Source organism: Melospiza melodia, chromosome 9 (genome assembly GCF_035770615.1).
Source record: "Melospiza melodia melodia isolate bMelMel2 chromosome 9, bMelMel2.pri, whole genome shotgun sequence".
Lineage (NCBI taxonomy): Eukaryota > Metazoa > Chordata > Aves > Passeriformes > Passerellidae > Melospiza > Melospiza melodia.
Window position 1 is genome coordinate 36449370 of NC_086202.1, and position 24269 is coordinate 36473638.

The following is a 24269-nucleotide window of genomic DNA, read 5'->3' on the forward strand; positions in this document are numbered from 1 at the left end:
CCGTAGTGACCGGCTGTCTTCTGAAATTCTGCGTTGCGCAGGATGCCTCCCAGACCCAAGCTGCCACCTCACCTGAGTCGAACTTGCTTGAGTGTCCCAAGCTCCTCCAGGAATATGCCACCAGGAACTTGGGCGGCTGACTTTTGCTTACCTGGGGAAAGGGTCAGCAGTAGTGTTCAGGAGCCTGGGGATGGGAGCAGCCGGCTGTCTGCTGAAATTCCGCATTGTGCAGGATGCCTCCCAGACCCAAGCTGCCACCACCGCAAAGTCAGGCTGGTTTGAGGGTCCCAAATGGCTCCAACAATCTTCCATCAGGAACTGAGATGTTGAGTTTTATTCTTCTGGGAAAGGGCTGCCAGTGGTGTTCTGGAGGTCTTGCCTGGAGTGGCTGTCTGCCTGCTGAAATTCTGCATTGCGCAGGATGCCTCCCAGACCCAAGCTCCCCCCACCACAGAGTCAGGCTGCTTCGAGGGTCCCAAATGGCCCCAGCAATCTGCCATCAGGAACCTGAGCTGGTGAGTTACACTTCTCTGTCTAAAGGGCGGCTTTGGTTTTCAGGGCCCAGGGGCCCTTAGTGACCGGCTGTCTTGTGAAATTCCGCGTTGCGCAGGATGCCTCCGAGACCCAAGCTGCCACTTCAGCCGAGTCGAGCTCATTTGAGAGTACCAAGCCTCTCCACCAATCTGTAACAAGGAACCCGGGGGGCTGAGTTTTGCTTACCCGTGGAAAGGGTCAGCATTTGTGTTCAGGAGCCTGGGGACAGGAGTGGCTGGCTGTCTGCTGAAATCTAACATTGCACTGGATGCCTGCTGGACCCAAGCTGCCACGACCGCAGAGCCAGGCTGGTTGGAAGGTCTCAACTGGCCCCAGCAATCTGCCATCAAGAACCTGAGCTGGTGAGTTACACTTCCCTGTGTCCAGGGCAGCATTGTTTTTCAGGCCCAGAGGCCCTTAGTGACCTGCTGTCTGCTGAATTTCTGCGTTACGCAGGATGTCACCCAGACCCAAGCTGGCACCTCAGCTTTGTCAAGCTCATTTGAGAGTCTCAAGCGCCTTGAGCAACCTGCCACCAGGAACTTGGGCTGCTGAGTTTTGCTTACATGGGGAAAGGGTTCGCCCGAATGATCAGGGGCCTGTGGCCTGGAGTGGCCATCCATCTGCCTGCTGAAGTACTCCATTGCACAGGATGCCTCCCAGACCCAAGCTGCCACCACCAAAAAGTCAGGCTGGTTTGAGGGTCCCAAATGGATCCAGCAGTCTTCCATCAGGAACCTGGGCGTCTGAGTTTTCTTCTTCTTGGAAAGGGCTGGCATTGGTGTTAAGGAGTCATCAGCTGAAGCGGCTGGCTGTCTGCTCAAATTCTGCATTGCCAAATGTGCCTCCCAGACTCAAGCTGGCCCCAGTGGTAACTGCAGGTGCTTTTGCCTCGGCACCTGTCTCCTGCCATCTGCCATCAGGAACCTGGAAGCTGAGTTACACTTCCTTGTGCAATGGGCGGCATTTGTGTCCAGTGCCCAGGGGCCCGTAGCGGCCGGCCGTCTGCTGAAATTCCGCATTGCGCAGAATGCCTCCCAGACCGAAGCTGCCACCTCAGCCGAGTCGAGTTTGTTTGAGAGTCCCAAACGCCTCCACCAATCTGCAACAAGGAACCTGGGGGGCTGAGTTTTGCTTAGCTGGGGCAAGGGTCATCATTACTTTTAAAGAGGCTGTGGGCTGGAGCGGCTGTCTGTGTGCCTCCTGAAATACCGCATTGCACAGGATGCCTCCCAGATGTAAGCTGCGACCTCAGCCAAGTCGAGCTCATTTGAGAGTCCCTAGCACCACCAGCAATCTGCAACAAGGAACCTGGGCGTCTGAGTTTTGCTTACCTGGGGGAAAGGGTCAGCATTAGTGTTCAGGAGCCTGGGGACGGGAGTGGGCGGCTGCCTGGGGAAATTTAACATGGTGCAGGATGCCTCCCAGACCCAAGCTGCCACCACCGCAAAGTCAGGCTGGTTTAAGGATCCCCAATGGCCCCAGCAATCTGCCATCATGAACCTGAGCTGGTGAGTTACACTTCCCTGTGTAAAGGGCGGCATTGGTTTTTAGGGCCCAGGGGCCCTTAGTGACCGGCTCTCTGCTGAACTTCTGCATTGTCCAGGAAGCCTCCCAGTCCCAAGTTGCCACCTCACCTGAGTCGAGCTTGTTTGAGAGTCCCAAGCTCCGTCACCAATCTGCAACAAGGAACCTGGGGGGTGAGTTTTGCTGACCTGGGGAAAGGGTCAGCAGTAGTGTTAAGGAGCCTGGGGACCGGTGTGGCCAGCTGTCTGCTGAAATTTCACATTGTGCAGGATTCCTCCCGGATCCAAGCTGCCATCACCGCAAAGTCAGGCTGGTTTGACGGTCCCAAATGGCTCCACCAATCTGACATCATGAACCTGAGCTGGCGAGTTACACTTCCCTGTGTAAAGGGTGGCTTGGGTTTTCAGGGCCCAGGGGTCCTTAGTGGCCGACTGCCTTCTGAAATTCTGCATTGCGCAGGATGCCTCCCAGACCCAAGCTGCCACCTAAGCGGAGTCGAGCTTGTTTGAGAGTCCCAAGCTCCTTCACCAATCTGCAACAAGGAACTTGGGCGGCTGACTTTTGCTTACCTGGGGAAAGGGTCAGCCGTAGTGTTCAGGAGCCTGGGGATGGGAGCATTGCACAGGATGCCTCCCAGACGTAAGCTGCCACCTCAGCCAAGTCGAGCTCATTGGAGAGTCCCTAGCACCACCAGCAATCTGAAACAAGGAATCTGGGCGTCTGAGTTTTGCTTACCTGGGGGAAAGGGTCAGCATTAGTGTTCAGGAGCCTGGGGACTGGAGAGGGTGGCTGCCTGCTGAAATTTACCATGGTGCAGGATGCCTCCCAGACCCAAGCTGCCACCACCGCAAAGTCAGGTTTGTTTAAGGATCCCAAATGGCCCCAGCAATCTGCCATCAGGAACGTGTGCTGGTGAGTTACATTTCCTTTGTAAAATGCGGCATTGGTTTTCAGGGTCCCGGGGCCCTTAGTGACCGGCTGTCTGCTGAAATTCTGCATTGTCCAGGAAGCCTCCCAGTCCCAACCTGCCACCTCACCTGAGTCGAGCTTGTTTGAGAGTCCCAAGCTCCGTCACCAATCTGCAACAAGGAACCTGGGGCGTGAGTTTTGCTGACCTGGGGAAAGCGTCAGCAGTAGTGTTAAGGAGCCTGTGGACCGGTGTGGCCAGCTGTCTGCTGAAATTTCACATTGTGCAGGATGCCTCCCAGACCCAAGCTGCCACCACTGCAAAGTCAGGCTGGTTTGAGGGTCCCAAATGGCTCCACCAATCTGACATCAGGACCCTGAGCTGGTGAGTTACACTTCCCTGTGTAAAGGGCGGCTTTGGTTTTCAGGGCCCAGGGGCCCTTAGTGGCCGACTGCCTTCTGAAATTCCGCATTGCGCAGGATGCCTCCCAGACCCAAGCTGCCACCTAAGTGGAGTCGAGCTCGTTTGAGAGTCCCAAGCGCCTCCACCAATCTGAAATAAGGAACCTGGGGGTTGAGTTTTGCTCACCTGGGCAAAGGGTCAGCATGTGTCTTCAGGAGGCTGGGGACAGGAGTGGCTGGATGTCTGCTGAAATTTCACATTGCACAGGATGCCTCCCAGACCCAAGCTGCCACCAGCTAAAAGTCAGGCTGGTTTGAGGGTCCCAAATGGCTCCAGAAATCTGACATCAGGAACCTGAGCTGGTGAGTTACACTTCCCTGTGTAAAGGGCAGCATTGGTATACAGGGCCCAGGGGCCCTTAGTGGCCGGTTGCATTCTGAAATTCTGCAATCCGCAGGATGCCTCCCAGACCCAAGTTGCCACCTCACCTCAGTTGAACTTGTTTGAGACTCCCAAGCTCCTACAGCAATATGCCATCAGGAACCTGGGCTGCTGAGTTTTCTTCTTCTGGGAAAGGGCTGGCAGTGGTGTTCCTGAGGTCTTGCCTGGAGCGGCTGTCTGCCTGCTGAAATTCCGCATTGCGCAGGATGCCTGCCGGACCAAGGTGCCTCCACCGCAGAGTCAGGCTGCTTTGAGGGTCCCAAATGGCCCCAGAAATCTGCCATCAAGAACCTGAGCTGGTGAGTTACACTTCCCTGTGTAAAGGGCAGCATCTTTTTTCAGGTCCCAGGGGCCCTTAGTGCCCTGCTGTCTGCTTAATTTCTGCATTACGCAGGATGCCACCCTGACCCAAGCTGCCACCGCTGCAGAGTGAGGAGGCTTTGAGGCTCCCAAATGGCTTCAGCAATCTCCCATCAGGAACTTGGGGTGCTGAGTTTTCTTCTTCTGGGACAGGGCTGGCATTTGTGTTCAGGAGGCCCTGACTGGATTGGCTGGCTGCCTGCTGATATTTCTGCTTTGCCAAACGTGCCTCCCAGACCCAAGCCAGCACCAGTTCCAACTCCAGCTGCTTTGTCCTCGGCACCTGTCTCCTGCCATCTGCCATCAGGAACCCGGGTGGCTGGGTTACATTTCCCCGCGTAATGGGCGGCATTTTTGTCCAGTGCCCAGGGGCCCTTAGCGGCCGGCCGCCCGGTGAAATTCCGCATCGCGCAGGATGCCTCCCTCACCCCAGCTGCCACCACCGCAAAGTCAAGCTGGTTTGAGAGTCTCAAGTGGCTCCAGCAATCTTCCTTAAGGAACCTGAGCTGCTGAGTTACACTTCTCTGTTTAATGGGCAGCATTGGTGTCCCGGGCCCTTAGTGGCCCGTAGTGGCCTGCTGTGTCCTGAAATTCCGCATTGGTCTGGATGCGTCCCAGCCCCAAGCTGCCACCTGTGCCTAGTTGATCTTTTTGAGAGTCCCAAGCGCCTCCAACAATATGCCACCAGGAACTTGGGTCGCTGAGTTTTCCTTATCTGGGAAAAGGGACAGGACTAATTTTAAGGATCCCGTGGCCCGGAGCGGCCGGCTGTCTGCCTGCTGAAGTTCTGCCTTGCTCAGGATGTCTCCCCGACCGAAGCTGCCACCTCAGCCGCGTCGAGCTCGTTTGAGTGTCCCAAGTGCCTCCACTAATCTGCAACAAGGAACCTGGGGGGCTGAGTTTTGCTTGCCTGGGAAAAGGGACAGCACTAGTGTTTAGGCGCCTCTGGTCCAGAGGGGCTGGCTGTCTGCCATCTGAAATTCTGCATCGCACAGTATGCCTCCCCGACCCTAGCTGCCTGCACCGCAAAGTCAGGCTGGTTTGAAGGTTCAGAATGTCCCCAGCAATCTTCCGTGAAGAACCCGAGCTGGTGAGTTACACTTACCTGGGGTAACGGGCGGCATTTGTGTCCAGGGCGCAGGGGCCCTTTGTGGACGGCTGTCTGGTGAAATTCTGTATCGCACAGGATCCCTCCCGGACCCAAGCTGCCACCGCCGCCAAGTCAGGCTGGTTTGAGGGTCCCAAATAGCTCCAGCAATATTCCATCAGGAACCTGGGCTGCTGAGTTTTCTTTTTCTGGGACAGGGCTGGCGTTGTTCAGGAGGCCTTGCCTCGAGCGGCTGACTGCCTGCTGAAATTCTGAATTGCCAAATGTGCCTCCCAGACCCAAGCCGGCACCAGTTCCAAGTCCAGCTCCTTTTCCCTCGGCACGTGTCTCCTGCCATCTGCCATCAGGAACCCGGGTGGTTGAGTAACGCTTCCCTGAGAAATGGGCTGGCGTTCCTGTTCAGGGGCCGGGGGCCCTTAGTGGACGGCTAGCTCCTGAAATTCCGCATTGCGCAGGATGCCTCCCAGATCCAAGTTGTCACAGGTGCCGAGTCGAGACGATTTGAGACTCCGAAGCGCCTCCAGCAATTTGAAATCAGGAACCCGGGTTGCTCGGTTTTCTTTACCTGGGAAAAGGGTCAGCATTAGTGTTCAGGGGCGTTTGGCCCGGAGTGGCCGGCTGTTTGCCTTCTGAACTTCTGCATTTCCCAATCTGCCTCCCAGACCCAGTTGGCCCCTGTCCCAATACCAGCTCCTTTGGCCTCGGCACGTGTCTCCTATCTCCCATCAGGAACCTGGCAGCTGAGTCACGCTTACCTGAGAAAAGGGCTGGCGTTCACATTCAGGGCCCAGGGGCCCTTCGTGGCCATCAGCCGGCTAAAATTCTGCATTGCGCAGGATGGCTCCCAGACCCAAGCTGCCACCACCGTACAGTCAGTCTCGGTTGAGGGTCCCAAATGGCTCCAGCAATATTCCATCAGGAACCTGGGATGCTGAGTTTTCTTCTTCTGGGAAAGGGCCGGCAGTGGTGTTCAGGAGGCCTTGCCCGGAGTTGCTGGCTGCCTGCTAAAATTTCTGTATTGCCAAATATGCCTCTTAGAGCCAAGGTGGCACGAGTTCCAACTCCAGCTGCTTTTTCCTCAGCACGCGTCTCCTGCCGTCTGCCATCAGGAACCTTGGCCGGTGAGTTACACTTCCCTGTGTAAAGGGCTGCCTATTGCGTTCAGGTCCTAGGGGCCGTCCGCCTACCGACCTTTTGCCTTGCGCAGGTGCCCCCTAGACCTCAGGTGGAATCAGTTCCAACTCTAGCTGGTTTCACAGCGCTAAGTGGCTTCTGTAATCTGCCATCTCGAACGTGATCCGGTGAGTGTGGATCGATAGGGGAAAAGGCCGGTGTCCGTGTTGAGGGGCCAGTTGTCCGGAGAGGCCCATCGCCCGCTGAACTTCCGCATTGCAGAGGATGCCTCCCGGACTCTAGCTGCCACCACTGCAAAGTCAGGCTACTTTGACAGCGCCCAGCGTCTCCCGGAATCTGCCATCGGGACCCTGCGCCGTTGAGCGTCGTTTCCCAGGGCAACAGGTCAGCATTTTTTTTCAGGCGCCTCAGGCCCAGCGTGTTCCGCTGCCTGTTGAAATTCCCTATTGCACAGGATGCTTCCAGGTCGTAAGCTGGCACAACTTGCAGGTCAGGCTGGTTTGAGGGTCTTAAGGCGCTCCCGCAATCTGCCATCAGGAACGTAGTCTGTTGCATTTTCTTTCCAGGGAAAAGACCTAGCTTTGGTGTTTGGGTGCCCGCGGCCTGGAGCGGCCGTTTGGCTCCTAAAATTCTGCATTGCGTCAGATGCCTTGCAGACCCAAGCCGGCAGCAGTGAACACTCAGGCTGTGAACACTCATAGCAAGCGCCTCCTGCAAAGGGACACCAGGAACCCGGAACGGTTAGTTTTGTTTACCTAGGAAACGGGGTGGCATTTTTGGTCAGGACTCAGCCGCCACGAGTGCCCAGCCAGCTCCTCATATTTTGCATGGCACAGGATGCCTCTCAAGCCCACACAGGCACCTCTGCAAAATCAGGCCGCGTAGTCAGTCCCAAGCGCCTCCTCTGAACCAACCCGGGCAGGTGAGTTTCGTTTGCCAGGGGAAAGGGCCGGTGTTCGCGTTCACGGGCCTGTAGCCTGGAGCGGTGCGGTGTCTCCTGAAATTCTATTTTGTGAAGTATGCCTTCCAGATTCCAGGTGGCACCAGGAACACCTCAAGGTACTTTGGTAGTGCCAAGTGCCTCTTGCAAATTGCCATCTTGACCCTGAGTTAGTTAGCTGTCATTGCTAGGGAAAAGGGCCAGCACCGGCGTTCAGAGGTCTACGGACCAGAGCGGCCGGCCGCTTGCTGAAAAACGTGCCTCGCGCCAGACGTCTCACAGACACAAGCCGTCACCACCGGAAAGTCAGGTCAGTTTGTGAGTCTTAAGTGCCTCCTGCAAACCTTCCCCAGCTGTCCCTCGTTGTTAAGGGTTTTGATTGACAGAAAAAATTCTGTTTTTTCATTGCTTGAGGAATTTAAATTGAGGAGAACCATTTGTTTCACAATATTTTTGGAGAACGAATTATAGGGTAGAATCAGTTTATTTGTCATGTTATCAGTTTCAGTGGACCTAACTGCCCCGCTGTCTAATTTTTATGGGTTCACTTGAAGGAAGCTGTGTCTTTTTCAGCATTTTTAGGATTTAGGTATTCATTTCTGGCCACTTTTTTTCCGTGCCTTCGGAGCCAGTATCTTAGAGAAGAGCGAGCCCGGCGTGTACTTAACACATAAGCCACCCAGGAGGTTTTTTTTCTCATTTTTATTTTTAATGCAGTTAGGCCTAATTAGGAGTCCCAATGGGAGTTAGACTATTTATGTCATTATCCTTCTTCTCCACCCTACTCAGTCCTACATGATGTTCTACTTAGCAATTACCAAAGACTAATTATGTAAGGTAGCAGCTTATCACCCAATGCATCTATCTATGTAGCCTTAAGAAAAAGTTTAATATCTTACCAGTTTTCTGTTCTTCTGCTGCAAGTAGTCGCTGTGAAAATGGAAAGGACTGTTTTTTCAACGAAGAGCTTTCTTCTTTAACAAGCCCTTTGCTCCTCTTGAATCTGAGTCAGAGGAGCCAAACTGCTGCAGCTCTTCTGAGGGCTTTTATACCCGGTGGGATTAGTCCCCTCCCTTTTCCAGGGCATCATGGGAACAAGAGGCGGGCACTATCAGGGGTATATTAACCCCAGCCTTGGCTGGGGGCCTTCATTCCCTCCCTGGGAACTGCTGAGGTAAGAGCTCTCTTCTCATTTCAGTGAAGAGTCTCTTTTAGCTTATCTCAGCTCATTTTCAGCAGGTGTTTCTGGGCATCTAAAGTAACAGAGGCTTGGGAAATACAGTGAAGAAAACGCCATGGAATACAGGGAGTATTTAGATTTGTGGTTTTGAGTTTTGTGTTTAGGGGGGGTAAAGTATGTTTGTAGTTTCTGGTTTTGTTCTTGTGTTTGTTTTTTTTTTTTTTTTTTTTCTTCCATTGTTGTTAGTAGGAGGGCAGCTTTCACAGATTCCAGGGTGTGTCAACTCCAGTACATTTTTCAGCAGATTAATCATGTCATAAGAGGGATCGTCCCTGTGTCCAAGAAGATGCGTGAGATTGGGGCGTCAGGGGATTTGAGAATTGAGAGTAGGTGAAGTGAGGGTGAGTAGGTATCCAGTTGGCAGTTCTTGGGGGGGGGGGGTTTGTAGGCAGCAGGGTGTGAAAGGGTGTTTATTTGAGGGCTCCCCCACCCAAGGTTTTCAGAAGCATCGCAGGGGCATTTTCATGTCTTTCTCACACAAGGTCATCCACTGCAGTCACAGGAATGCCATTTGACATTCCCTTTGTTTAACCCAGTTGCCATTCTGAATAAAGGCCGCAGCCTTGGAGTCAGGATGAAGCTGGAGCCTGAGGGAGCCAGGCCCACTCAGGAGAGGGCAAGTAGCTGCCTTGCTGGGATTTGGCCCACATAACTCTGGACTCACACTTTGGTTTCGGTTTTCTTTATCGTAGCTGACCGAGAGGCACGCAGGTCATTACGAGGCCCTCGGAGGCAGACTTATTTCAGGTGCAACATGGATTCCCATCACCCATCATTGAAAAGATAAGTCGGGGGCCACGGCCTGGAGATGGGAGAGTAGCCCATTTGGAGTCCTTGGGCCAGATTTAAAAATTAGCAGAGGAGAAAGCAATCTTGTCCAAGGGCCTCTTAGGACAGCTAAAGGGAGAGGCTCTACTTTTGATGGCAGCTTTCCGGTGGGCAGCGCAGAACAGCTCCGGTCTGCGTCATGTTGTCCACTGTGCCGTGTTCCCTAGTGTGTCTTTGGCATGCCTTTTGCCTTCTCCCCTTAGAGGCCCTCAAAACAAGCATGATGTCTCGTGTTTCTCGTTCCCCTGTTTGTCACGTTCTGTGTCACGGGTGGCTGCACATATTTGTGCTGGAGCTGTTCTGCCCTGCCGTGTAGCCTGCTGCAATAGGACAAGCCCTGGGGAGTTGGAATTTGTAATGTGGGCTGTACTTGGGCTCTAGATGCTCTTCCTAGATTGACATAAGGTGTTTGCAGCTTGTGAGTTACCCTGGTGGTGTTTGACATATGTTCTAACTTTCTTTCAGGTGCAGCTGCATTCCAGGTGTGGCAGAGGGTCAGGGTTAGCAGGTGCTGGGCCTTCTTAGGAGCGCGGTGAGTAGCAGAGTGGTGGGGTTTTGGCCGATGCGGTGCCAAGGTCAGGCTCTGATGTTTGGTTGTCTTTAATCTAGCTGTCTGAGAGACACCAGCCCCGGTGCCAGCAGGACCTTCCCAGCTGACGAGGTGGCCTTTCTATGCACCTGAGACGGACTGGCATCCCCAGATGTCTGAGAGATAAGTAGAGGGCTGTGACCCACAGAGGGGATGAAGGCATGGTGCTGGTTTGGGAATTACTGGGAGGGGTTTTTGAGTCCAGTTTGGAGGTGGGGGGTGTTCATGAAGTGGCCCCTTAGGCCCCATAAAAGCCACGTCTCACTTTTGATCCCAGTGCTGAGGAGCGCAGGGCAGAGCAGTCCCGGTGTGTCTCGTGTCACTTGTCTGTTGTGCATTATGTGTTGTTTGTGTATGCCATGTCTTTTACCTTAGGGGGGCCTGTCAGGAACCCTGGCATCCTTGTTAGCATCTGTGATCTCTGCATTCCCTGGCCTGGCAGCCTGGCCATAGAACTTTTGACTGGGGAGCTCAGACAGGCATCAGACTCTCTTCTCTCTTTGGAAGCATCCAGTCAGGTGTCTTGTCAGGTCTTGTTCTGAGCTGTCCGGACAGCTGTGCCCCACCTGGATCCATTTTGGTGGATTAGGACTTGTAAGAATGTGAGGGCAGGCAGAGGATTCCGAGCATAGGATTCTTAGGCATCGATCTTTGCTGTTCTTGGAATAAATCCTTCAGTTAGCATCTTCTTCCTGCAGGGTTCTCTGAGCCTCATCAGCTGACCGTCAGTTTGAACTCAGTCATCTCCTTTTGCATTCTCTCAGTCCTTGCAGCCATTTTCCTTGCCAAGAGATTTCTGTTCCTGTTGTGTCCCCGTTGTCTGTCCTGTCCTGTCCTGCCTGTCCTGTGTCATGGGTGTCAGCACACATATGTGCCGCAGCTGCTCTGCCCTGCCGCACAGCCTGGTGCGATAGGAGAGGGCCCGGGGACTTGGAATGTGTAATGTGGGGTGTAGTTGGACTCTAGGTGGGATTTGTAGATGGACACAGGATATCTGGAGCTCCTCAGTTATCCTGCAACAGTTTGACTCTTGTCCTACCTTTTTTTTTCAGATTGAGATGGATTAAATCTGTACCAGAGGGCCCCATCCTGTTGAGGGGGTTGCCCTGAGCAGGTGAGGCCCCATTTGTCTCTGCAGCAGAAGTGTGTATGGTGACTGTGTTACAGCACTGTTCTTTGTCTTTGTTTTTAGGAAATAAATCTGGATACCAGCAGCCTAGGTGAGCAGCGGAGAGAAGTGTTTCTTATTGCTCAGCTCTCAAGAACAACAATATTTCAGCGGATCGATCATGTCGCAAGAGAGATCTGCCCAGTGTCAAGGATGATGTTTGAGATTGAGGCTTCAGGTGAGTTGAGGATTGTGACTGGGAGAGGGCGGGTGATCAGGTATCGAGGTAGGAGTTCTTGGGAGGGGGTTTGCAGGCAGCAGGGTGAGAAAGGGTGTTTATTTGAGGGCCCCCCCACACAAGGCTGTTCAGAAGCCTAGCAGAGGCATTCCCATGTCTCGCAGCACACAAGGTCATCCACTGCACTCACAGCAATGCCTTTTAACTTTGCCTTTCTCTTACCCAGGTGCCACCCCTAATGAAGGCCACAGCCTTGGAATCAGGATGAAGCTGGAGCCTGAGGGAGCCAGGCACACTCAGGAATGGGCAAGTTGCTGACTGGCTGGGGTATGTCTCCCATAATTCTGGACTCACACTTTGGTTTTGGTTTTCTTTCTTGTAGCTGACCAAGAGGCTAACAGGCTATCACGGGCCCTCTGAGGTAGACTCATTTCAGGACCAACGTGGATTGCCATCACTCATCATCCAAAGGATAAGTTGGGGGCCTTGGCCTGGAGATGGGAGTGTAGGAGATTGGGAGTTTTTGGGCCAGATTTAACAAATAGCGGAGGCAGAAGCAATCATGTCCAAGGGCATGTTAGGATAAGTGAAGGGAGAGACTCTACTTTTGATGGCAGCTTTTAGGCGGGCAGTGCAGAACAGCTCCGGTGTGTCTGGTGTTGTCATCTGTGCCTGTTACCTGGTGTGTCTTTGGCGTCCCTTTTGCCCTCTTCCCTCGAGGCCCTCACCGCAAGCATGCTGTGTCGTGTTTCACGTCCCCCTGTTGGTCATGTTCCGTGTCACGGGCGTCTTCACATATTTGTGCCGGAGCTGTTCTGCCCTGCTGGATGGCGTGCTTCAGCAGGACAAACCATGGGGAGTTGGAATTTGTAATGTGGGCTGTACTTGGGCTCTAGATGCTCTTCCTAGATTGACATAAGGTGTTTGCAGCTTGTGAGTTACCCTGGTGGTGTTTGACATATGTTCTAACTTTCTTTCAGGTGCAGCTGCATTCCAGGTGTGGCAGAGGGTCAGGGTTAGGGGGTGCCGGGCCTTCTTAGGAGCGCGGTGAGTAGCAGAGTGGTGGGGTTTTGGCCGATGCGGTGCCAAGGTCAGGCTCTGATGTTTGGTTGTCTTTAATCTAGCTGTCTGAGAGACACCAGCCCGGTGCCAGCAGGACCTTCCCAGCTGACGAGGTGGCCTTTCTCTGCACCTGAGACAGACTGGCATCCCCAGATGTCTGAGAGATAAGTAGAGGGCTGTGACCCACAGAGGGGATGAAGGCATGGTGCTGGTTTGGGAATTACTGGGAGGGGTTTTTGAGTCCGATTTGGAGGTGGGGGGTGTTCATGAAGTGGCCCCTTAGGCCCCATAAAAGCCACATCTCACTTTTGGTCCCAGTGCTGAGGAGTGCAGGGCAGAGCAGTCCCGGTGTGTCTTGTGTCATTTGTCTGTTGTGCATTATGTGTTGTTTGTGTATGCCATGTCTTTTACCTTAGGGGGGCCTGTCAGAAAACCTGGCATCCTTGTTAGCATCTGTGATCTCTGCATTCCCTGGCCTGGCACCCAGGTCATAGATGCGATTCTGCTACCTGTCTGAGCTCCCCGGTCAAAAGTTCTCTCTTTGGAAGCATCCAGTCAGGTGTCTTGTCAGGTCTTGTTCTGAGCTGTCCGGACAGCTATGCCCCAGCTGGATCCATTATGGTGGATTAGGACTTGTAAGAATGTGAGGGCAGGCAGAGGATTCCGACCATACGATTCTTAGGCATCCGGTTTTGCTGTTCTTGGAATAAATCCTTCAGTTACCTTCTTCCTCCAGGGTTCTCTGAGCTTCATCAGCTCACCATCAGTTTCAACTCGGTCATGTCCTTTTGCCTTCTATCAGTCCTTGCGACCATTTTCTTTGCCGGTAGATTTCTGTCTGTGTGTTGTGTGCTTTGTTTGTCATGTCCTGTCTGTCCTGCGTCACGGGTGTCAGCACACGTATGTGCCGGAGCTGCTCTGCCCTGTTGCCTAGCCTGGTGTAATTGGAGTAATCCTGTGGACTTGGAATTTGTAATGTTGGGTGTACTTCTACTCTAGATGATATTCCTAGGTTGATAGAAGGTTTTTGCAGATTTTGAGTTATCCTCCTGGTATTTGACCTATGTTCTTACTTTCTTTCAGGTGCAGGTGCATTGCATCCATGGCTGCGCATCCCATCCTGGGTGAGGGGGTTCCTGAAATCAGGTCAGTCAACAGTTGTCTGTGCAGGGTGTGTGGTAAGTGTGACCCTGTTACAGGTCTGTTCTTTGTCTTTTTTTTTAGGATGCAAAGCTGGATCTCAGCAGTCAAGTTCAAGAAGGCAAGGTGAGCAGTGACCAGTAGCCTTCCTTGTTGCTGAGGTCTCACTTCCCGGGGCCAGTCTAAGTCTCCATTCTTGTTTTTGTGCCTTAGTCAAGCTGCTCTGAGCACGTCAAGCTGCCATCCCCCACCAGCTGAAGGACCGGGTTCGCTGACTTTGTCAGCCCTGTCTTCTGGGTAGGTGTCCGGATCCACTGAGGCATTCCGGTAAGTCGGGCAAGTAGGGATGAGGAGCGTGGGTCCATGCAGTTTTGAGCAATCCCACATCATCTCCTGTCCTCTTCATGCAGGTGTACTCTGTGACGGTGGCATCGGTGTCTCAGCATGGTGATGTGTGTGACTCCAGGCGATCGGCCATTGGTAGGACAACAGTGAGTAGCAGACTTGTGGCTTTTGGCCCATGCGGTGCCAAGATCAGGCACTGATGTTTGGTTTTCTTTAATCTAGCTGTCTGAGAGACACCAGCCCGGTGGCAGCAGGAACTCCGCAGCTGCTGAGGCCGCCTTCCTTCGCACCCGATACAGAGCAGTATCGCCAGATATCTGTGAGATAACTAGAGGGCTATGAACCACAGAGGGGATGAAAGTGGGGTGCTAGGTCAGACTCCCAGGGTGGGGGGTTTGAATTGGCTCTGGAGATGAGGGTAGCCAACATGTGGCCCCTTAGGCCTCACAAAAGCAAAGCCTCAGTTTTGGTTACGGTGCTGAGGTGGGCAGCAGGGCAGAGCAGTCCCGGTGTGTCTCGTGTCCCTTGTCTTTTGTGTGTTGTCTGTCTGGATATGTCATGTCTCTTTATCTTAGCACTATGAGGGGCCTCTCAGTAACCTTTCCTAGCATCCGTGATCTCAGCGTTCTTTGCCCTGGCAGCCGTGCCACGGAACTCTTCACCCGGGAGCCCTGACAGGCATCAGAATTGCATCTCTTTTTAGCAGCAGCCTGTCAGAGGTCTTTTCAGGTCTTGTTCTCAGCTGTATGGACACTTGCACCCTGCAAGGTTCCGTTATGGCTGAGTAGCACTTGTGAGCATGTGAGCTGAGTTAGAGCATTGTGACTCTAGGGCTCCTGGGCATTCATCTTTGCAGTTCTTGGACTGAATCATTAAGTTTAGCATTTTCTTTTGCCAGGCATCTCTGAGGCTCATCAGCTCACCATCAGTCTAACCTTGGTCATCTCATTTTTCATCTTATCAGTCCTTGCAGTCATTTTACTTGCCTACAGGTTTCTGTGTGTGTTTTGTCCTCGTTGTTTGTCTCGTCCCGTCCCGTGTCACGGGTGTCTGCACACATTTGTGCCGGAGCTGCTCCGCCCTGCCCCGTAGCCGGGTGCAATCGGAGGCGTCTCGGGGGCTTGTAATTTGTAATGTGGCGTCTAGTTGGCCTCTAGATGGGATTTGTAAATGGACGTGACATGTGTGGAGCCTCTAAGTTATCCTGCAGCCCTTTGACTTTTCTCCTAACTGTCTTTCAGATGCAGAAGGATCAAATCCAGGGCAGAGCCCCGCATCTAGGGTGAGGGGATTCCCCCAAGCAGGTCAGTCACTGTTTTCCTCTGTAGAGGAAGCATAAATTCTGGCTGTCACAGCTCTTTTGCCTTTCCTTTTAGGAAGTCAAGGCAGAGAGCCGCAGTCCAGGCCAGCGGGCAAGGTGAGCATTGCGTAGCGTACACACGCAGTTTTATTGCTGAGGTCTCAGTTTCTGGTGCAGCTCTAACTGTCTCCTCTTGTTTTTTTTCTTTTATTCTTTTAGGTGGTCCACTTGTGATCTATCCCGGCCGAGGATGCTCATGCGAGGCGGGTGCAAGCCTAAGGTATTGGTGTGGCATACTTGTCACGGTAGGGAGGTTGTGTTTTCCCAGTATCTCAGCATGCTTTTTTGCTTTGTTTCCTTGCCGGTGCTGTCGCTGCCCTAAGCATGACCAAGGAACAGAAGAGGGCACGTGAGTCGGTGTTTAGGCAGGGTGAGTCATAGGGGAGCGTTACGCAGCAGCACACTAAGCATGTACATTTTCTTTTTGCAGGTGTCTTCTGGGATGCCTCCTGAGTCAAATCAAGTTTTGAGGTGAGCTGGGGCCGCGGTGCGGAGGAGTTCAGGGATTACTGTTTTTGAGGGCAATAGTCACATTTTTTGTTGTATCTTAGGTACCCTCAGCAGGCTCGTAGCCACAGCTGGGAAGCGGCAGCACCGAATCACACACATCGAGAACATCTCAACGCGCACGTCCGACCGAGGATGGATTTTGTCCGCTCGTCTTCCAAAAGCTAAGTGTTGGGGCGGCGGTCGGGAGAAGGGGAAAAGCCTTTACTATCACAGGGGGCAGTTTCACGTCAGGTTAGCTGAGAGGTCTGTAGTGGGATGGGCTCTTTGCAATTACAGAGCGAGGGTTTGTCCTCAGCCTCACGAGAGCCTTTGCCGGGCAGGGCAGTTCCGACCCATCTCCACGTTCTCGTGGATTTTGCGTCGTCAGCTTTCCTCGACTAGGCATAGTCACGGCCGTTTCCCACGAGGGGCTCGCCTTCGGGTCCGGAGCCATCGCCACGGTCATCCGGCAGTCCGCTTCCTTCCGTCGGCTGGCCGAGCGTCTGGAGGGTCTTCCTAACTGCTTTGACACTAACTTCTTTTTGCGAGCTACATTTCATCATCACGTGCCATCATCACAGGTCTTCCTTTCCTGTGGCTCATCTTGCGTTTGCAATATCAGATCCCTAAGGGGAAAGTTCCCGCTTGCCTTTGCGTTAGGTCATCTGCGTCTGTGTTGTGTGTGTCCCTTGTCTTTCACGCCTAAGGCCTTTCTTACGTCTCGACGCTTTGTCGGCACTAATGTGTGCTATATTGCCTATATTCTACTCATGTGCCTTTCTGGATCTTCCTTATTCTGCCCTCTTTATCTTTTTACTCTGAGCCAGGTAGGATTAGAGAAGATGTTCTCATCCGTCTTCCTTCTCACTGCCAGGTTCGGTAGTGCCTTTTTTCCCAATGACATTTTCTTTGACTTCTAGAGCAGTGTCTTATACCCTCCTGACGTGACTGCAGTAGTTCTATGGGTTCCATCTTCTGAAAGGGTATAGGTCTCAGGAATTCATCTTCCAGAGTGATCTTAAGTCCTGTTTTATATTGTATCTATCTACCTATATTGTATGTACCTGTGTTGGCATATATTGTATGTAATTATATTGTATGTACCTCTCTTGGCTTATACTGTATGTACTTGTGTCAGCTTTTACTGTATGCACTTAGGTTGCGTGTACCTGTGTTGGCTTATACTGTATGTACTCATGTTGCATGTACCTGTGTTGGCTTATACTGTATGTACTTATATTGTATGTACCTGTGTTGGCTTATATTGCATGTACTTGTGTCAGCTTTTACTGTATGCACTTAGGTTGCATGTACCTGTGTTGGCTTATCCTGTATGTACTTGTGTTGCATGTACCTCTGTTGGCTTATCTAGCATGTACCTGTGTTGGCTTATACTGTATGTACTTATCTTGCTTGTACCTGTCTTGGATTATATTGTGTGTACCTGTGTTGGCTTATACTGTATGTACTTATAATGTATGTAAGTGCATTGCATTTTATTGTCTGTACTGGCACTTTGTGCATTGGCTTATATTATGCGTACCTATGTTGTACCACTTATGGTCGGAGCTGCCCTGCCCTGGCAGCTAGTCATAGTTAGGTGGAACAGTGATAGAAATTTTCCTGTTGCTTTGTGTTTTGTGGGATTTTGGGTAGAAAACTTATCGGTTCAGAGCGGGGACAATTCCCGGCTGTCAGATTGGCACTCGCTGACCACTTTCTGTTGTCTCACAGGTCCCCGAGGCTACCGATTTCCCTAATCTACCATTTGATGTCAGGGAGGGGCAGCCAGAAGATGCGTTGAAGCACGTTCTTCAGCGTCTCAGGTAAGGGCCGCAGCGAGCGTGTAAGCGGGCAGAGCGTGTGAGCATGTGTGAGAGCCTGTGGCTGTGTTTGTCCGTGTGTGCTCGTCTCTCTGTGTGTGAGCACTGGGTGAGTCGATTTAACCTTGTGTGTGTGACGTTTGCTTTTCAGGTTTTTCAACTCATTTTTAAATTTAGAATAAAAAATCCCCAGCCGGGGTTTTTTTTTTTTTTTTCCCCCCGGCTGGGTTTTATTTTCCTCGGTCCCGGTCGGTCCGCGAGGCGACGTTCATCGCCAAAGTTCGGGCACGGAATGGCCAGGGACCGGGGTGTTCGTCAGGCAGGAGGATTTTTTGGGGGCTCCCGGGAACCAGGCTCCCGAGGATCGATGTGAATGTGTGGTGAGGGTTAGCGGAGCGGTTGATGTGGGAGGTAGTGTGGGTTTGTGTGTAAGCTGAAGTGTGTGTATGTGTGTGTGTGTGCCTGTTGAAGGTCTGTAGGGTTGTAACCTTGTATGCTGTTTGCTTTTCAGGTTTTTCAACTCATTTTAAAAATTAGAATAAAAAATCCCCAGCCGGGGGGTTTTTTTTTTTTCCCCCCGGCTGGGTTTTTTTTTCCTCGGTCCCGGTCGGTCCGCAAGGCGACTTTCATCGCCAAAGTTTGGGCACGGAACGGCCAGGGACCGGGGTTTTTGTCAGGCAGGAGGATTTTTTGGGGGCTCCCGGGAACCACGTTCCCGTGGACCAATGATTGCTGGGGTTTAATTTAGTAGTTTTGGTGAGAGGGCTGGTGGGTTTGTGTGCTGTTTGAAGCGAGTGTCTGTGGTGGGTGAGTGTTGTTTTCTGTGTGGTTTTGTTGTTTTGGGTTTCCTGTAACCATAGTTTAACATGTCATGGAAATAGGAAAAGGCTATCAGTTTGTGTTAACCTTTGTACTGCTTTGTACTGCTTTGTACTGCTTTGTACTGCTTTGTACTGCTTTGTACTGCTTTGTACTGCTTTGTACTGCTTTGTACTGCTTTGTACTGCTTTGTACTGCTTTGTACTGCTTTGTACTGCTTTGTACTGCTTTGTACTGCTTTGTACTGCTTTGTACTGCTTTGTACTGCTTTGTACTGCTTTGTACTGCTTTGTACTGCTTTGTACTGCTTTGTACTGCTTTGTACTGCTTTGTACTGCTTTGTACTGCTTTGTACTGCTTTGTACTGCTTTGTACTGCTTTGTACTGCTTTGTACTGCTTTGTACTGCTTTGTACTGCTTTGTACTGCTTTGTACTGCTTTGTACTGCTTTGTACTGCTTTGTACTGCTTTGTACTGCTTTGTACTGCTTTGTACTGCTTTGTACTGCTTTGTACTGCTTTGTACTGCTTTGTACTGCTTTGTACTGCTTTGTACTGCTTTGTACTGCTTTGTACTGCTTTGTACTGCTTTGTACTGCTTTGTACTGCTTTGTACTGCTTTGTACTGCTTTGTACTGCTTTGTACTGCTTTGTACTGCTTTGTACTGCTTTGTACTGCTTTGTACTGCTTTGTACTGCTTTGTACTGCTTTGTACTGCTTTGTACTGCTTTGTACTGCTTTGTACTGCTTTGTACTGCTTTGTACTGCTTTGTACTGCTTTGTACTGCTTTGTACTGCTTTGTACTGCTTTGTACTGCTTTGTACTGCTTTGTACTGCTTTGTACTGCTTTGTACTGCTTTGTACTGCTTTGTACTGCTTTGTACTGCTTTGTACTGCTTTGTACTGCTTTGTACTGCTTTGTACTGCTTTGTACTGCTTTGTACTGCTTTGTACTGCTTTGTACTGCTTTGTACTGCTTTGTACTGCTTTGTACTGCTTTGTACTGCTTTGTACTGCTTTGTACTGCTTTGTACTGCTTTGTACTGCTTTGTACTGCAATTAGATTTTATCGTTGTGTCTGTGGATTGTATCTGTGCTTGCATTTGTATGCACTGTTTCTCTGTCTGTCTTTTGCTGATTTCCTGTAATAAAGTTGAAATACCCCTAATAAAGATACCCCCTGCCCTTCCCTCAACCCCCCCTTCCCCCCACGGCTCCTGTCTTTTTTTTTGGTGTGGTTTTGTCATTTTTTTCCTCTGTGTTTCTTCCTTTTGCTCCTTACTTTCCTTTTCTATTTTTCACTTAACTTCTATCTGTCTCCAACCCTGTGTTTCTGTGTCTCACTCTTTCTGATGCTGTCTTGCTTCTGTAACTCTGTTCTCTTTCTCTCTTTACTTTGCACCTTATTTCTTTTCCTTTTTAACTTTCACCTGTGCTCTTCTTCCTTGTTTTTCTGTCTGCATTCTCCTTTTCCTTGGTTTGTCTTTTTTTGCTCTTAGTCTTTTCCTTTTTCACTCTACCCTGAGTTTTTCCTGTAACTCTAATCCTAACCACTTTTTTTCACTTTTAACTCCTGTTCTTCAGTTTTTCCATCCTCCTTTTCTTTACTGTCTCTGTCTTGGTTTCTCTCTGTGTTTTCTTCTCCTCTGTCTCTCTGTCTTCTTTTTTTCTCTGTGTTCTTTTTTCTTTGTCTTTTCTTCTTTCTCTGTCTTCTTTTGTGCCTCTCTCTTCTCTATTTTCTTTATTCTCTCCTTTTTCTCCATCTCCTTTCTTTTCTGTCTCTTTCTCTTTTCTCTCTTTTGTCTGCTTTTCTCTTTTCTCTCTATTTTTCTCTCTTTTGTTTCTGTCTTCTCTCTGGCTTTTTTCTTTTTTCTCTTAATCTTTTTTTTCTGTCTCTTCTCTTTCTCTTCTCTCTCTCTCTATTTCTAACTTTGTTTTCCTTTCTAGCTTTAGTTTTAAAAAAGCAGCAGTAGAAACTTTCAGGCTCCCTGGGAGTAAAGCAAACAAAAAAAAAAAATTATAAAACAAAGCATTTACTCCCCAGGAGCCTGAAAGTTTCTACTGCTGCACCGGACATATAGTTTTTTCTTCTTTTTATATATAGTGTATATAGGGGACCCCACCCACCCCTAATCAGTACTCCCTAGCTGCCCCCAATCAAGCCTGATGACACACACCTGCCACTAAGCACAAGCACCCCGCCCCTGCACACCACCTCCCGTCAGCAAGCACCCACGCCCTGCTGTCCACGACCCCAGCGCTGAAACTGCGCCCCCTGCCATCCACTGCGCCGCACTGCAGGTACACACAGCGCGTTTACCACCTGACGTCAGGAGAGCGACACACCCCCGGGAAGGCCCGCCCCCCCTCGGGGCATAGCCGACCCTTCCACTGCCCGATCGAAACCCCGGCACGCACCCCGCGCCCCACAAGCCGCGCCCCACCACGCCGCCGGCCGCACGCGAACCGGAATACCCTTCCGGGACAACCGGGACCCTCGGAAACCCCTAAAAGCCCCCGAAAACCCGAAAAAAAATCCGGCCCCGGGCGCCGCCATCTTCCCAGAAGTGACGTCATTCGTACGGGGCGCCGCCATTTTGTCCCCGTACCACGTGCTCGCCTGGGCGCCGCCATGTTGTTGTTGCCGGAAGCCGTCCCCTGGCGCGGCCATGTTGTTGCCGGAAGTTACCGCCGGGCGCGGCCTTTTTGCTCCCAGTCACGTGACTGCCGCCATGTCGAAAATAAATCACGTGACCGCATGGGGCCCGCCATCTTGGATTAGGGTTACTTTTAACCATTAATTTTGACCATTAGGGTTGTCTTTAACGGGGTTTTCAACCCCGTCCCAATTTCCCTACCCTAACCCTAATTAGTCCACCCCCCACTGCTGCTACCCCCATCCCCCCTTCCCTGCCCTAACCGTAATTAGCCCTCCCCCGGCTGTTGCCACCCCCACCCCCAATTCCCTGACCTAACCCTAATTAGTCCTCCCGCAGCTGCTGGTACCACCATCCCCAAATCCCTACCCTAACCCTAAGCAGCACCCCAACATGACATCCCCATTCCCTAACCCTAACCCCTAACCCTACCCTAACCCTAACCCAAGCACCAAACCCTAACCCTAATCCTAAGTACCTTTATTTCAGGAGTACCTTTTTCCCAGAAGTACTCTTTTTCCCAGAGTACCACTATTTCAGGAGTACTCCTTTTTCCAGAGTACTCATTTCTTTGAGAGTACCCATTTTGCCAGAGTATTAATTTCTTCCAGAGTACTTGTTTTTCAGGAGTATACATTTTTCCATGAGTACTTATTTTTTCAGGAGTACCAATATTTTCCAGAGTACTCAATTTCCTGTGAGTATTAATTTTTTCAGGAGTACTAGAGTTAGGGTTGGAGTACTAGGGTTAGGGTTGGAGTACAGGGTTAGGGTTGGAGTACTAGGGTTTAGGGTTAGGGGTTGGGGTTAGGGTTAGGGGTTAGGGTTAGGGTTAGGGGTTAGGGTTAGGGTTAGGGTTTGGATTTCTCGTCTTAGGGTTGGGGTTAGGCCTTGTGCTAGGATTTTTAACATCCGGAAGCCCAGACCTCCAGGCACACTGGAGCTTTGAAAAACATCCCAAGGCGATGTTTTCTGTGCTGGCACAGGTTTTCCCTGCCAGACATAGTGGAAAAGCTTTCTGCTTCCATGTAGACCACAAAAGACGCTAAAGACGAAGGTACCATGCTGTCCGGAGCTAAGTGCTTCTCCCGGGCGTCTTTCGGAGAAGCCGCACTAAGGAGAGCACTGTGAGTGACACAATCGTCTTTGCGCGAAGAAGGCGCTTCTTCATCTCCCGGAGCTGGCGAAAGCGGCAGCTTCGGAAAGGTGAAGAAGGAAGCTGTACAACACTGGGATTGTGTGCGCAGCTTGCCAACTGATAGAAAACAGTACCTTTGCGCTCTCCTGACTTTTCCAATCACATGAACATTCGGGGGGAAGCTGTTTTGGACAAGTTTCATTTCTTTCTTCCAAAACACTCGGCACACCTCTGTGCATCCTCTAGAACACGATGCGACATGTTTTCTGTGCTGGCACAGTTTCTCCCTGCCAGACATAGTGGAAAAGCTTTCTGCTTCCATGTAGACCACAAAAGACGCTAAAGACGAAGGTACGGTGCTCTCCGAAGCTGAGCGCCGCTCCCGGGCGTCTTTCGGCAGAAGCCGCGCTAAGGAGAGCACTGTGAGCGGCACATTCGTCTTTGCGCGAAGAAGGCGCTTCTTTGGCTCCGGGAGCCCGAGATAGCGGCACCTTCAGAAAGGTGAAGAAGGAAGCTGTACAACACTGGGATTGTGTGCGCAGCTTCCCAACTGATAGAAAACGGTACCTGGGCTGCCTGTGCTACTCTTCTCATGAGTCCATCCCAAACCATAGGCTGATTTTCCTTCCTGGAGTTGAGGTTTGAGTTACGCCTAGGGTTAGTGTTCTTTGAACCAGAAAGCCCTGAGTTCCAAGAACACAGCAGCTGCAAAGGACTACCCAAGAAGAGCACAAAAGTACCACAACATGCCTGCCTGTCGGCGGAAGGGAACCAGGACATCAGTTTGATCATCACAGGCTCGATTTTATTGATCAATACGGCGTGTTAAATACAGTTAATAATGAGCTTCATACATATTGCAAAAGTTGAGCTCGGGAATGTTCAGTTACATATCAGCACCTACGCCTACTTCTACATTCCTATGGTTCTATTTTTGATACTTTCTACATATTCTTAGGATATATTCAGGACTAATCTCAACTCCCTATCCTCATGTTGCAGCAAGGTTGCTGCTGACTCTTCCTTTCAGCTTGCTGACTGCTGACTTTTCTCTTTCAGTTTAACCAGTGGCATTATATCAGTGTGGCCTTTCTCAGCTGACTAATTATTAATAATGCTCTCCACATTTCCCCCGTTTTCTTCTTGTGCAAGGAGATTAGTTTGCCATGTTTTTGCTATTGTATGGCTGACCATGTTTTGAATACAGTTAAACATACAAGGCAAAATAAGCAAAAACAGTAAAATTACACCCAGCAGTCCTATAGCATAGATCACAAGGTTCCTCAGCCACGGTCCGAGTCCCAAGCCTTTAAGCCATTCGTCAATTCCTAAACCATCTTCTTCCTTAAGTTTGTGAAGTCCCTGTTGTAATTCTTTTATCTTATTGTGAATGGACACCGAATGATCAGACAGATTCATGCAACACATTCCCTCAAACTCTTCACATCCATGCCCTTGTGCTGAGAGCAAAAAATCTACAGCAACTCTATTTTGCAAAACAGCATGGTTAACACTTTGCACATCTGCAGTTAACATGTCTAGAATTTGTGATGTCTTGTTCAGCTCATCCCTTGCCCAGCATCCTAATTGTTTTGCTAAATTCATGGCTTTATTGGCAGATCCTCCTGGCAAGATAGTTGAAACCACCACTTGTTTGAATGTGCTCCAAAACCGTGGATCTCCTATCTTGCTGCAGTCTAAGTCATGTATGCTACGTTTTCTCCTGTTTGAATTTTGACTCAGCTGCATTAGCAAGGACACATTAGGGTGAAACAGTGACAATTTTCCCAAAAAACAGGGTCCACCCTGTGGTTTAGCTGGTATACCATTCCATGCCCTGTCTCTACAAATCAAAAATATTCCTGTGGGTAATTTCATTGGTGCTGTGATATTTGTGCCGTTACATTGACTGTAATGCTGTGGAGAGAATTCACTCACATTCAGGGATGAATCTAGGGTGGCTCATGTTTCTTTAGGTTGGTTTAAATTCTGAGCACCCGAAAGTTTGAAGCTAAACCATCCACCAGCTGTAGTGTTAGATATGCTGGCATTTGTACTTCCAAAAAGATCCAATTCTTC